The sequence below is a fragment of the Cyprinus carpio genome, unplaced genomic scaffold, assembly GCF_018340385.1.
Source record: "Cyprinus carpio isolate SPL01 unplaced genomic scaffold, ASM1834038v1 S000006514, whole genome shotgun sequence".
NCBI classification, from domain to species: Eukaryota; Metazoa; Chordata; class Actinopteri; order Cypriniformes; family Cyprinidae; genus Cyprinus; species Cyprinus carpio.
This window is the reverse complement of record NW_024879182.1, coordinates 190,764-203,146: the sequence shown is the minus strand read 5'-3', so window position 1 is coordinate 203,146 and position 12,383 is coordinate 190,764.

Below are 12,383 nucleotides of genomic sequence, written 5' to 3'. Positions count from 1 at the left end.
TTTCCACACTCAGGGCAAGTATAAGGCTTCTCTCCAGTGTGAACTCTCATGTGCCTGTTAAAGTCTTCTTTTATATTGAAACTTTTTCCACACTGTTGGCAGGTGAAAGACTTCCCTTCAGTGTGAATTCTAATGTGCCAGTTGAGGTCTCCCTTTAGGTTGAAACTTTTTCCACACTGTTGGCAGGGGAATGACTTCCCTTCAGTGTGAATTCTCATGTGTCTATTAAGAAATCTTTTTTTAATGAAGCATATTCCACACTGTTGGCAGATAAAACGACTCTCTCCAGGGTGAACTCTCATGTGCACTTTAAGGTTTACTTTTTGAATAAAACTCTTTCCACACTGTTTGCAGGTGTAAGGTTTGTCTCCAGTGTGAACTCTCATGTGCACTTTAAGGTTTCCTTCATGTGTGAAACTGACTCCACACTGCTGGCAGATGTAAGGCTTGGTTTCAGTGTGAACTCTCATGTGTCTGTTAAGGTCTCCTTTTCTATTGAAACTCTTTCCACACTCAGGGCAGGTAAAAGGCTTCTCTCCAGTGTGAACTCTCATGTGGCCATTGAGGTTTCCTTTTTTATTAAATATTTTTCCACACTGTTGGCAGGTGAAAGACTCCATGTAGTTGGCTCTAAAACAGATTTTTTGGAGGAAAAACGACAGGCTCACGGTGTGTTCACGGTGTGTGTGTGTTCACTGCTGTGTGTGTGCACTTTGGATGGGTTAAATGGAGAGCACAAATTCTGAGTATGGGTTACCACACTTGGCTGTATGTCACGTCAGTGTTAAGTGATGTGTGTGTGTAATTTTGTTTGGTTATGTGAATATTGAGGAATGTAACATCACATTGTTTATAAAGGCCTCCATATTAATAACTGAATAATTAGGATCAGCGATTATTGACACTGCATGTACCCGTACTGTGTGTGGGGAGAAATGGCTGGAGAACTATATTGAGGACCTCACTTAAGATCAAGTGAACAAGTTGATGCAAACAGAAACTCGCAGTTGCAGACCATTTTGGTTCGGAGATGGGAATTTGGTATATTCCACAAGAAATGTTAGGACTGACAAAAGTTTCCATGTACTGGGAAGCCGGGATGGACATTGGTGTTTTTTGAAACACCATGTGCCATGACAGATTCTTCCAGCTTCAGTCACATTTGCATTTGGTCAACAATTTGGAGAAGCCGGCAGAGAACAATGATGTGTTTTATAAGGTACGTCCTCTCTATGATGCCATGCACAGAAGATGCTAGGAACTTCCACTAGAGGAAAACCTTTGTGTTGATGAACAAATGGTGCCATTTCGTGGATCTCTCTCTGTCAAGCTATATGTAAAATGCAAGCCACACCCTTGGGGGGGGGTGAAAATATACTTCCTGTGTGGGAAAAGTGGCATGGCCTATTATTTCCTGTTGCACCAAGGAGCTACAGTGGAAGTATCAGAGCAGTTTAAGACACAGCTAGGACTTGGAGCTGGAGTGGTGTACCATCTCAGCCAGCGCATTACAGAGGCCAACCACAAGTTGTAATTTGATAATTATTTCATGACGTATCTTCCGGAGCTGTTGGCTGAGAAGAAAATTCATGCCGCTGTGGAACAGCAAAGAGTCTGTCGCTTTGCCAACCCTCCTCTACAGTCTGACAAATTGGTGGCAAAAATGCCGCGAGGAAGCTGCGATGAAGCTGTAAGCAGTGATGGTAAGGTAGCACTGGTCAAATGGTTTGACAGCAGATCAGTCATCATGGCCTCCAACTTTGTTGGTGTCGGCACAATGGATGAAGTGCAACGGTGGAATAAAAAGCAGTGAAGATTTTTGAAGGTGTCCCGTCCGGAGGTGGTCAAGCTGTACAATGAAGCCATGGGAGGTGTTGACCTGCTCAATCAACTTGTTAGTCTGTACCGCACAGAAATTCGGTCAAGAAAGTGGACCCTGAGAATGATTACACATGCTTTTGATCTAGCTGTGGTCAACAGCTGGTTAGAGTACAGGCTGGATACCAAGAGGGCTTTCAAGATGAATGTGGCCCAGTGTCTGGTGAGTGTCCATAAACCATTGGCAGCAAAACGTGGAAGACCCAGTATGTCTCCAGAACCACAACTGCATGCCCACAGACCATGAGTTCAGGATGCAAGACCTCTACCTGAAGTGCAGTATGATATGGTTGACCACATGCCGAATTATGATGAGAAGACAGAGGCCATCAGATGCAAGAGGCCATACAGCACAGGGAAAACACATGTATTCTGTGGCAAATGCAACATCCACCTTTGCTTTGTGCCACACAGAAACTGCTCATCGCAAATGAGAGAATATATGGGAATATCCAGCAGATGTATTTTTGTTTATTTTCTATTTGTTAGTATTTGTGTGATCTCTTATTATCTTACAATGTTAAAGTTAGCAAGCGTTTGGAAGTTCCATGATAACTGAATGCAAAACTGAATTCTTGGGTTTAAACAATACAGCAGATAGTGAAGAAAACACAGACGGGCCAACAAGAAATCATCAGCGACAGGGAGGTTAATACAGGAGAAGTTGTTTATCCTAGAACAGGGCTATTATTAATCCGCACGCCAATCATCTTCATCCTGCCCGGGGGGAAGAGGTTGCACACGAGCCTCGAATGGTTTTTGTCCTAATTAGTTTGTCCACAAGGTGGCAACACTGACCTGGGCCATTGTTTCACAGGCAAAAAAGAAAAGAAAGACACTCACTGACAAGCATGTACAAGGTGTGGCAACACTGACCTGGGCCATTTTGTCTAAACAAGTATAATGACCGTGCTATCTGTCATATCTTCTAGTAAGAGCACAGAGACTGGAAAAAGTTGATTGTCAAATGGAGTTTGAAAGGCTGCATGTTCGACTTTCTACATATGCTGCTGAGCCACTTCAGCAGACAAAAACGCATACAATTATGTTAAAATGTGCGGTTATGGCGAGATACCTCATAAACATGGTCTTAAATGAGTCCTAAATGACAGTAAAATGCTGGGAGAAAAGCAAATGTGTGTCAGATCCGCGTCATGTGCATCAGGTTTTAAAGGGATAGCACTGCACTTCAAGTGAAACCTGATGAAGTCTGTCATTGATGTAAATCAAAGAACCAAACTAAAAGGAGAAATCACTCCACTGGACACTGATTAACTTTTGTAGTTTGAATAAAGATTCATTTATATTCACTTTATAGTTTATACATATACAATTTATGGTTTATGTGAAGACTGTTTTAAGTAGACTTTTTGTAAATAATATGATCACTGATCATAATATAGATGCACTCTGTTTGACAGAAACCTGGCTAAAACCTGATGATTACATTATTTTAAATGAGTCTACACCCCAAGATTACTGTTATAAACATGAGCCAGGTCCAAAAGGTAAAGGGGGAGGTGTTGCTTCAATTTATAACAGTGTTTTCAGGATTTCTCGGAGGGCAGGCTTCAAGTATAACTCGTTTGAAGTATTGGTGCTTAATATAACATTATCCAGAGAAACAAATGTTAATGATAAATCCCTTGTGATGTTTGTGCTGGCTACTGTATACAGGCCACCAGGGCACCATACAGACTCTATAAATACTGCGTTCGACACTATTGACCACAATATTCTTTTGCATAGGCTAGAACACTTTGTTGGCATTAATGGAAGTGCATTAGCACAGTTTAAATCGTACTTATATGACCGCCATCAATTCGTAGCAGTGAATGAAGAGGTAGCATATCGTGCACAAGTGCAGTAGTGGAGTACCTCAAGGATCAGTACTAGGGCCATTACTCTTCACGCTTTACATGTTACCCTTGGGAAATATCATCAGGAAACACGGTGTTAGCTTTCACTGTTATGCTGATGATACTCAGCTCTATATTTCTTCGCGGCCCGGTGAAACATAACAAATTGGAAAACTAACGGAATGCAAAGTCGATATAAAAAACTGGATGACGAGTAATTTCTTACTGCTAAATTCTGAAAAAAACAGAGATGTTGATTATAGAACATAAAAACTCTTCAAGTAATAACCTAGAACGCTGTCTAAGACTTGATGGCTGCTCTGTCAATTCTTCGTCATCAGTTAGGAACCTAGGTGTGCTGTTTGATAGCAATCTTTTCTTAGATTTCTAGCATTTGTAAAACTGCATTTTTCTGTCTCAAAAATATATCTAAATGATGGCCTATCCTCTCAATGTCAAATGAAGAAATGTTAATCCATGCGTTTATGACCTCAAGGTTAGACTATTGTAATGCTCTATTGGGTGGTTGTTCTGCACGCTTAATAAACAAACTCCAGTTAGTCCAAAATGCAGCAGCTAGAGTTCTTACTAGAACCAGGAAGTATGAAAATATTAGCTCGGTCCCGTCAACACTGCACTGGCTCCCTATCAAACATCGTATAGATTTTAAAATCTTGCTTATTACTTATAAAGCCCTGAATGGTTTAGCACCTCAGTATTTGAATGAGCTCTTGTTACATTATTGTCCTCCACGTCTGCTGCGTTCTCAAAACTCTGGCAATTTTATAATACCTAGAATATCAAAGTCAACTGGGCGGGTGGCAGATCCTTCTCCTATTTAGCGCCCAAACTCTGGAATAACCTACCTAACATTGTTCGGGAGGCAGACACACTCTTGCAGTTTAAATCTAGATTAAAGACCCATCTCTTTAACCTAGCTTACACATAACACACTAATACACTTCTAATATTCAAATCTGTTAAATGATTTTTAGGCACTATTAATTAGGTAAACCGGAACTGGGAAAACTTCCCATAACACCCAATGTACTTGCTAAATCGTTAGAAGAATGGCATCTACGCTAAAATTAGTCTGTTTTTCTCTTTTATTCCGAGGTCACCGTAACCACCATATCCAGTCTGTTTCCAAGTCAGAGGATCACTGCAGTCACCCGGATCCAGTACGTATCCAGCCCAGATGGTGGATCAGCACCTAGAGAGGACCTCTACAGCCCTGAAAGACAGCGGAGACCAGGACTAGAGCCCCAGAGACAGATCCCCAGTAAAGACCTTGTCTCAGACGACCACCGGGACAAGACCACAGGAAACAGATGATTCTTCTGCACAATCTGACTTTGCTGCAGCCTGGAATTGAACTGCTGGTTTAGTTTGGTTGGAGGAGAACTGGCCCCCCGACTGAGCCTGGTTTCTCCCAAGGTTTTTCCTCCATTCTGTCACTGATGGAGTTTTGGTTCCTTGCCGCTGTCGCCTCTGGCTTGCTTAGTTGGGACACTTCATTTACAGCGATATCGTTGACTTGATTGCAAATTATTGCACAGATACTATTTAAACTGAACTGAGCTGCATGATGACATCACTGAATTCAATGATGAACTGCCTTTAACTGTCATTTTGCATTACTGACACTGTTTTTCCTAATTAATGTTGTTCAGTTGCTTTGACGCAATCTTTTTTGTTTAAAGCGCTATATAAATAAAGATGACTTGACTAGATAAATTAAAAGTTGTCATATTTTTCAGAGCCTCTTAAGTGTTAAAAAAATGGATTTCAATTATACTGTAATATTGAAAGGCTATAATTATTGGCTAAAATTGAGGGGAAATGCATTTAATAGAGATGTCAGAAGCAATATTGGTATCAGTGATACTGGCCTTCATTAACAATAGGCTACTTAGTAAAGAAATGCTATTAAACTATATTTTAAAATATACCATCTTTATGTTGTTTCTTCATTCATTTGGATGTTCAAAGTGAAATTATGATAACATAAATATATTAATATGCAATTAATTACATAAAAAAGTGTGACTGAATAGTTATTTTTAATTGATATATTCTGACTCTCTTAGACTATTATTAGCTGTAATCTGTCAAAATCAGCTGCAAGTCCATTCTATGGACATCAAATCTACCTTCTTGCAGGGCATGCAGTTATCTAGAGAAAATCTATGTCCGACCCCCTCCTGAAGCAGGAAAAGAAAGTGTTCTATGGAAACTAAAAAAGTGTGTTTACAGCCTTGCAGATGCATCATTGTATTGGAACAAAGTTCAGATGGTAAAATGTCTCAAGTAGATCCAGCAGTATTATATTTGGGGGGGGGGGGGGGGGGGGTATTATTAGTAATTGGGGGGTATTATATTTAACGTGTGTAAGATGGTAGAAAATAAAATGCAAAAAAAAATACATAAGTTCAAATTAAAATGTAAGGCGTAAAAAGTTTTTTCTTCAGAAATGTAATCAAGTAAAAGTACAAGAGGTTTAAAGGTTTGTAATTGTACATAAGTAATGAGTACAGTAATTTAGTTATATTTCTCAAGTATTTTACACACCTACCTGGGCTTCAAAAATATCATGCATTTCTGTAGAGCTTGACATTTTAATAAGAATCAAAGGAGAATGAAAACCAACCTGTGTATTCCTCAGTATCTTCTTGTTTGACTCTCAATGTTTCTTCAATCTTCACGTCTTCACTCTCTTCTTTAATAAACTCCATCTTTATAACAGTGTGTGGATCTCAGGAGTTTTTCTGTGTTTGGACAATCTGTCATGTTTAAGATGAGAATAATTGACTCAGAGTGATAATTAATGGCATTAAATGACATACAGTTTCACAGTCTGAGTAGTTTTAACTGAATTAAACTTGCACTGAGTGATCTTAAAATAACATTATATCAGTGCCTTTGTTTTGTCTCCAGATGCACACCAGAAATGTTTTTTTTTTTTTTTCTAAAAGTACTTGAAAAAGTAATGATTGAACTATGGCCTAATCCTGGTTTAAACTAAGCCCTGTCTGTGAAACCAGGTCATATTTAGACAAAAATCAATAAAAACTAGGACAACAAATTAATACAAGAACACACATTACTGACATGTCATACTTAGACACATTTGCATTTATGTTTGCATTTGTATTGTAATGGTTTGTTTATCACATTTAATCGATTGCACTTTCCTCAAAACATGTGCTATGGATTAATAAAAGTTATCATTATTACACGCGTTTGTGTTTAAACTGTTTTGTCCAGCATGCGTCGCTGAATCGAGCGATTCGAAAAATTTTTGGTAAAAAATAATTCAATTGACTCGGAATCGTGTTTATGATGAACTGATTCTCGATTCTGTTCCTCGTGTGTGGACGCGCTTTACTCGCTCAAAACAACGTGCACAGACGCTACATAACGCGCAGTAATATTACAGTCAATATTAATGAATTACCCTTAAATCGTTTGTAAAAACTATAAAATTCAACGGATTGCATTGATGTAAACACTGTAAATCTTTTAAAAACACAAACCTTTCTTCAGCCGAATCACAACAGATGCAGGAGCGCGACGCTGCCTTATGACGTCACAGGGCCGTACCAAAATAAAAGTCCCGTTCACACGCCAAACATATCAAGCAGATATTCAAGTTATTCCGTATTTCAACCTTTTATTCAAAGTTGAATAATTGATTAAATAAATTTTGTCTGGAACCATGTCTAAACATTTATTATATTATTATTATTGTAACAATTTTGGAACCATTTATTTCTTCCCCAAAACAACAAATTAACCATGGTTTTACTACAAAAAATAAAAAAAGAGAGGATACTACAGTTAACCCATGGTAACCACAAATTAACTATGGTTCTGCTACACTAACCATAGTTGAACCATAGTATTTGTAGTAAAACTGTGGTTAGAGAAATGGAAATCAATAGGCCAAAACAACAACACTTTTTTACTCCACTCTTAATATAATAAAACCATGGTTAATTTTGGTTTGGGAAGAAAATTTTATATTTTTATTGGATGCATTTTCTAGTGCCATAGCCAAAATCTTGTAGGCCTCATTATTTTACTGTTATACACAATGAACTATGTTTGGTAGATGAAAATTAACCTTTATTAGGGCCAGAGATTACTAAAAAACTCAAATACACTGAGAAAAGTAATTTCTCAGTGATCTTTTCTTAAGTCCAGTATGAAATCAGAGAAAAGGTTTGATGTGACAGACTTTATTTATAATGTAAAACAGAGGTGTTTCAGTGGAACAGCATCAAATTATCTGACACAGTCTTACACAAACACTAATATAATCAGTCTTAATGAAAGGTTTGTGTATTTTAATGTAGTAATTGTTCATGGCCCAGGTGAAGGGTTAGTTTGCCCAAAAATTAAGATTCTGTAATTAATTACTCACCTTCATGTCGATCCAAACCCATAACACCTTTGTTCATCTTCAGAACACAAGTTAACATTTCTGGAAATTAACATTCTATTTCTATTATATTATTATTATTTCTATTATATATATATATATATATATATTATATATAGACATTCTATGTCTATTTTAAATGAAGTAATGTTGAAAACAAATAGTTTCTGATAAAATATTCTGTATGAAACCAATGCGAGGTACAGTCTTTCCCGTCTGATCTCACCTATAATGTTATCAATCCCAGGCACATCGTGCACTATTAAGATAATCGTCCACGCGAAACATGTAAACGCCCACATCACCTCTGTAAACAAAGAAAGATTCATCAAGTTCATCTCTGCAATTTTGCGTTTTTGGAAGAATATAACTAGCTTATATATTTAGTTAACTGAGATTATTAGAAAAGAATGTTCTTCTAGAATTATAATACTAATAGTACAAATAAATCCTCTTCAATCTTACATCATTTAAGTAATTACATTGTTACATTCATAAAAATAATAATGTGGAAACTAAAACTACAAACGTTTCTACTTGTATGCGCAGGACCATCATCATCCTCCTCTTCCTCATCTGTTTGTTTGCAGATCGGAGTGTTGTTCTTTAAAGTTTAGCACAGCGTAACTAGACTCACATAACTGTACCTAGATAAAAAAGCAAAAACATCTCGTTGGTTTATCAGCTTTAGGAGGAGCATAACAAATGTATTCTGGCAAATCAGCACGCAAATTTAACCTCTTGCCAGTTTCATTATGAACTAAAATACTAAAATGTAAAAACACATCTATGCTAGAAATATTTAATCATATTAAAAAATAAATATTTAATTCCATACATCCACATCTCTTGGTAAATAATCCATTGTGATTTGCTGTTATCACAGCCCAGAGCACAGCTCAGCTGACTGACGGAATTGTAATTCAGTCCTACAAATGGTGGCCGCACTTTGAAAACATTTTGATGACATTTGTGACCCTTGCTTAAAATATACGCTGGGGTATATTTTTAGCAATAGCCAAAAAAAAAAACCTTGTATGGGTCAAAATGATCGATTTTCCTTTTATGCCAAAAATCATTAGGATATTAAGTAACGATCATGTTCCATGAAGATATTTTGTAAATTTCCTAAAATTTCAAACAAATGTAAACACGCAAAGGCAGGGCCCCCTACAAGGTGGGGTCCTTGGGCTGCAGCCCTCTCAAGCCCAATGTTAAGTCCGGCCATGACCACGACGCATGCATGTTGCTTTCCTCTGCATGTGATTTCCTTCGTTTCTGGGCCTGGGAACATTTCGGATGCATTGCTGTCTATGGAGGGTCAGAAAGCTCCGAACAACACATAACACACCTCAGTACTGCACATCTGTAAATAACTCAGCAAACCTTCATCTGTAAATAGCACATCTAAGCAGTTTATTCCATTTATTACGTCTCAACACCAGCATATTTAAAGAATACATTAATACAAATGATCACTGTTTTCTGTAGTAACAGCACCAAATTACTGAATGTAATATCAGACTAACTTATGTTTTGAAGACATAAATTGTGTTTTTGTGAAGAATCATCTGACTGGTGCTCATCACATGAATGAAAACTGTACTGTTTATAGTCTTCTATAGAAAGTGTTTTAGGTATACATTATAAATGACCAGAGATGGTTATAACATGTTACACAGTAACTTACTGTATTCTAATTACTTTTCCTGGTTACGCAGTTAAGTAATGGGCTACATTTTAAATTTCTGTAATTTGATTAACGTTACTAATGTCAATAAAATTGTCACTTATGTTACAAATGCAGTGTTAAAAAATTTGAAATAAAAATTATGTTTTGTGCATCAGTATGCCCTTTAATAAATCTAATAAAAATAAATTTAATAAATCCAGACAAGTCCTTCAACATTTAGATGCAATGAAAAGTTGCCTATCATTTCAAAATATTGCACTTAAGTATTTTACTCTGGCATTATAGTTTGGGAAGTCCTTCAACATTTAGATGCAATGAAAAGTTGTCACAGTAACACTAATATAAGTACAAATAAATGGCTGAGAATGAGATTCATTGCTGGATTTAGCCGCGTCACATTCTTCTTCTGAGGTAAATTCAAGGCTTATTCGTAACAGTGTAGGATGATGCACACTTTAAGTTTCAAACATACTGGACACAGCCACTTAATGTGCTAGAATTAAATGGGCAAATAATAATACGTAAATAGTCTTTCAAACAATATGTGCTTTAAAACAATATACTTTCATTCAGTTTGGTGCATTCAGTCAGACCTTTAGTAATAGATACTTATGTATTATTTGCTCTTTACAGTTGCAGAAATGAAAGCTCCCAAGCAAAGAACGCACCGGACTAAGATGTGGAAAGACATGCTGCACAATGAGCAACAACCAGAACAGTATTCACTGATTACCTTTAAAAATTATTCATAGTAAATTGTAAAACACCTTTTACAATTTTAATGTTTTAACCTTTATTTATTAAATGTTACAGTCCAAGTGTACATATAAATACCTCATTCATTCAAGTAAATGCATGGGTAATTTTACAAAATGTGTTAAATATTTTATTTACACTTATGTTCACGCTACACTGCCGGAAGGAACACAGAGTCTAGAATAATCGAGAGAGTCTTTATTAATCCAACATAGGGATAAATCCAACATTGAACACAAGAGGAAGACACACGTACTGACTTGTAACTGGTAGACCCGACCAACACAGACTGAAAGGACAGGAAAGGTTTTAAAGACAGGTTAACGAAGGACTAAGGAGACACACCTGGGAACTAAGGAGACAGAAACTGGGTCACAGAGAACATGGGGAATGGAACACATGAGGGGAAAACACAACATAATGAGTCCAGGGTTGTGACATTACTCCCCTCTCTCCCGGAAGGTGCGACCTCGCACCATAGAAACAACAGAGGGAGGCATTGGTGGGAACTTGGGAGGAGGTTCTGGTGGAGGACGGACTCCCGGGAGGGGGCCAGCAGACAGGGTCCACGGAGGGAGGAGACAGGAGGGACCTGGAGCAGGAGGAGCCCAGCAGGACCCAGGCCACAGCCATAATGGCCCAAGGTGGAGCCGATGGTGGGAGGAGCCATGGAGGAGGAATGGCCGCTGACTCCAGGCAGCGGAGCAGGTGGAGGAGGAGCCCAAGGTGGAGACGGAGCCCCGAAGAGCCAGGGTGATGGGGAGGATCCGGAGGTCCTAGGCGGAACTGATGGCTCTGGCGACCGACGTGGAGATGTGGAGTCGAAAGGATGAAGGAGCCTGACAGAGCCAGAGGGACGTGGCGAAGCCAGAGTAGTGGAGTCCCGAGGCGCAGGATGGTCAACGCCAGACCAAGGCGGAGCCGGAGGGACGAGGGAGGCAGGCGGAGCTTGTGGACTGCCGGGCCACAACAGAGAGGAGGAAGCTAGGAGCCATGGTGAAGCCGAGGGGTCAATGGACAGAGGCGGAGTCTAGGCCTCGGAGGCTGGAGGCGGAGATGAGGGAGACTCTGACCACGCGCCGCTGGAGGATGGCAGTCCCGCGGAGCTCTCGCCGCAATGATGGTGGGCTGAGGGTGAGCAGAGGGGCTGCCAGATGACAGTGGTGGAGGAGGCAGGAGCAGGTGAGAGGGTGGGCATATTCAAGGAGCGGCCACAGGTGGAGCCGACGTGTCAACGGGCCGAGGCGGAGTCCAGGCCTCAGAGGCAGGAGGCGGAGGTGAGGGAGACTCAGAGCATGGCGACACATTCTAGGAGCAGGCACTGGAGGACACATTCTAGGAACTGGTACTGGAGGACACATTCTAGGAACAGGCAATGGAGTGAGCTCTGGGAACAGGCACTGGAGGACACTTTCATGGGGGTGAGGAGCCCATCCTGGGCTTAACTGGGGATCAGGAGCCCTTCTTGGGCTGAACTGGGGAACAGGAGCCCATCCTGGGCTTAACTCGGGAAAAGGAGCCCATCCTGGGCTTAACTCGGGAACAGGCACTGGAGAATTGGAAGCCCCCTCAGGGCTGGACGAGGAAACCAAGGACGAAGGAGGGCTGGACGGGACCAGCGGAGACTTCGGAGAGGGGGCAGTTCATCCTCCAGTTCAGATTCCCAGTCTATAAAATCCACTTCCTCATTTTGTCCCTTTTGCCACGCCATATCCAGCTCACCCTCAGCCGCGGTGCAGGGGGCAGAGCTCCT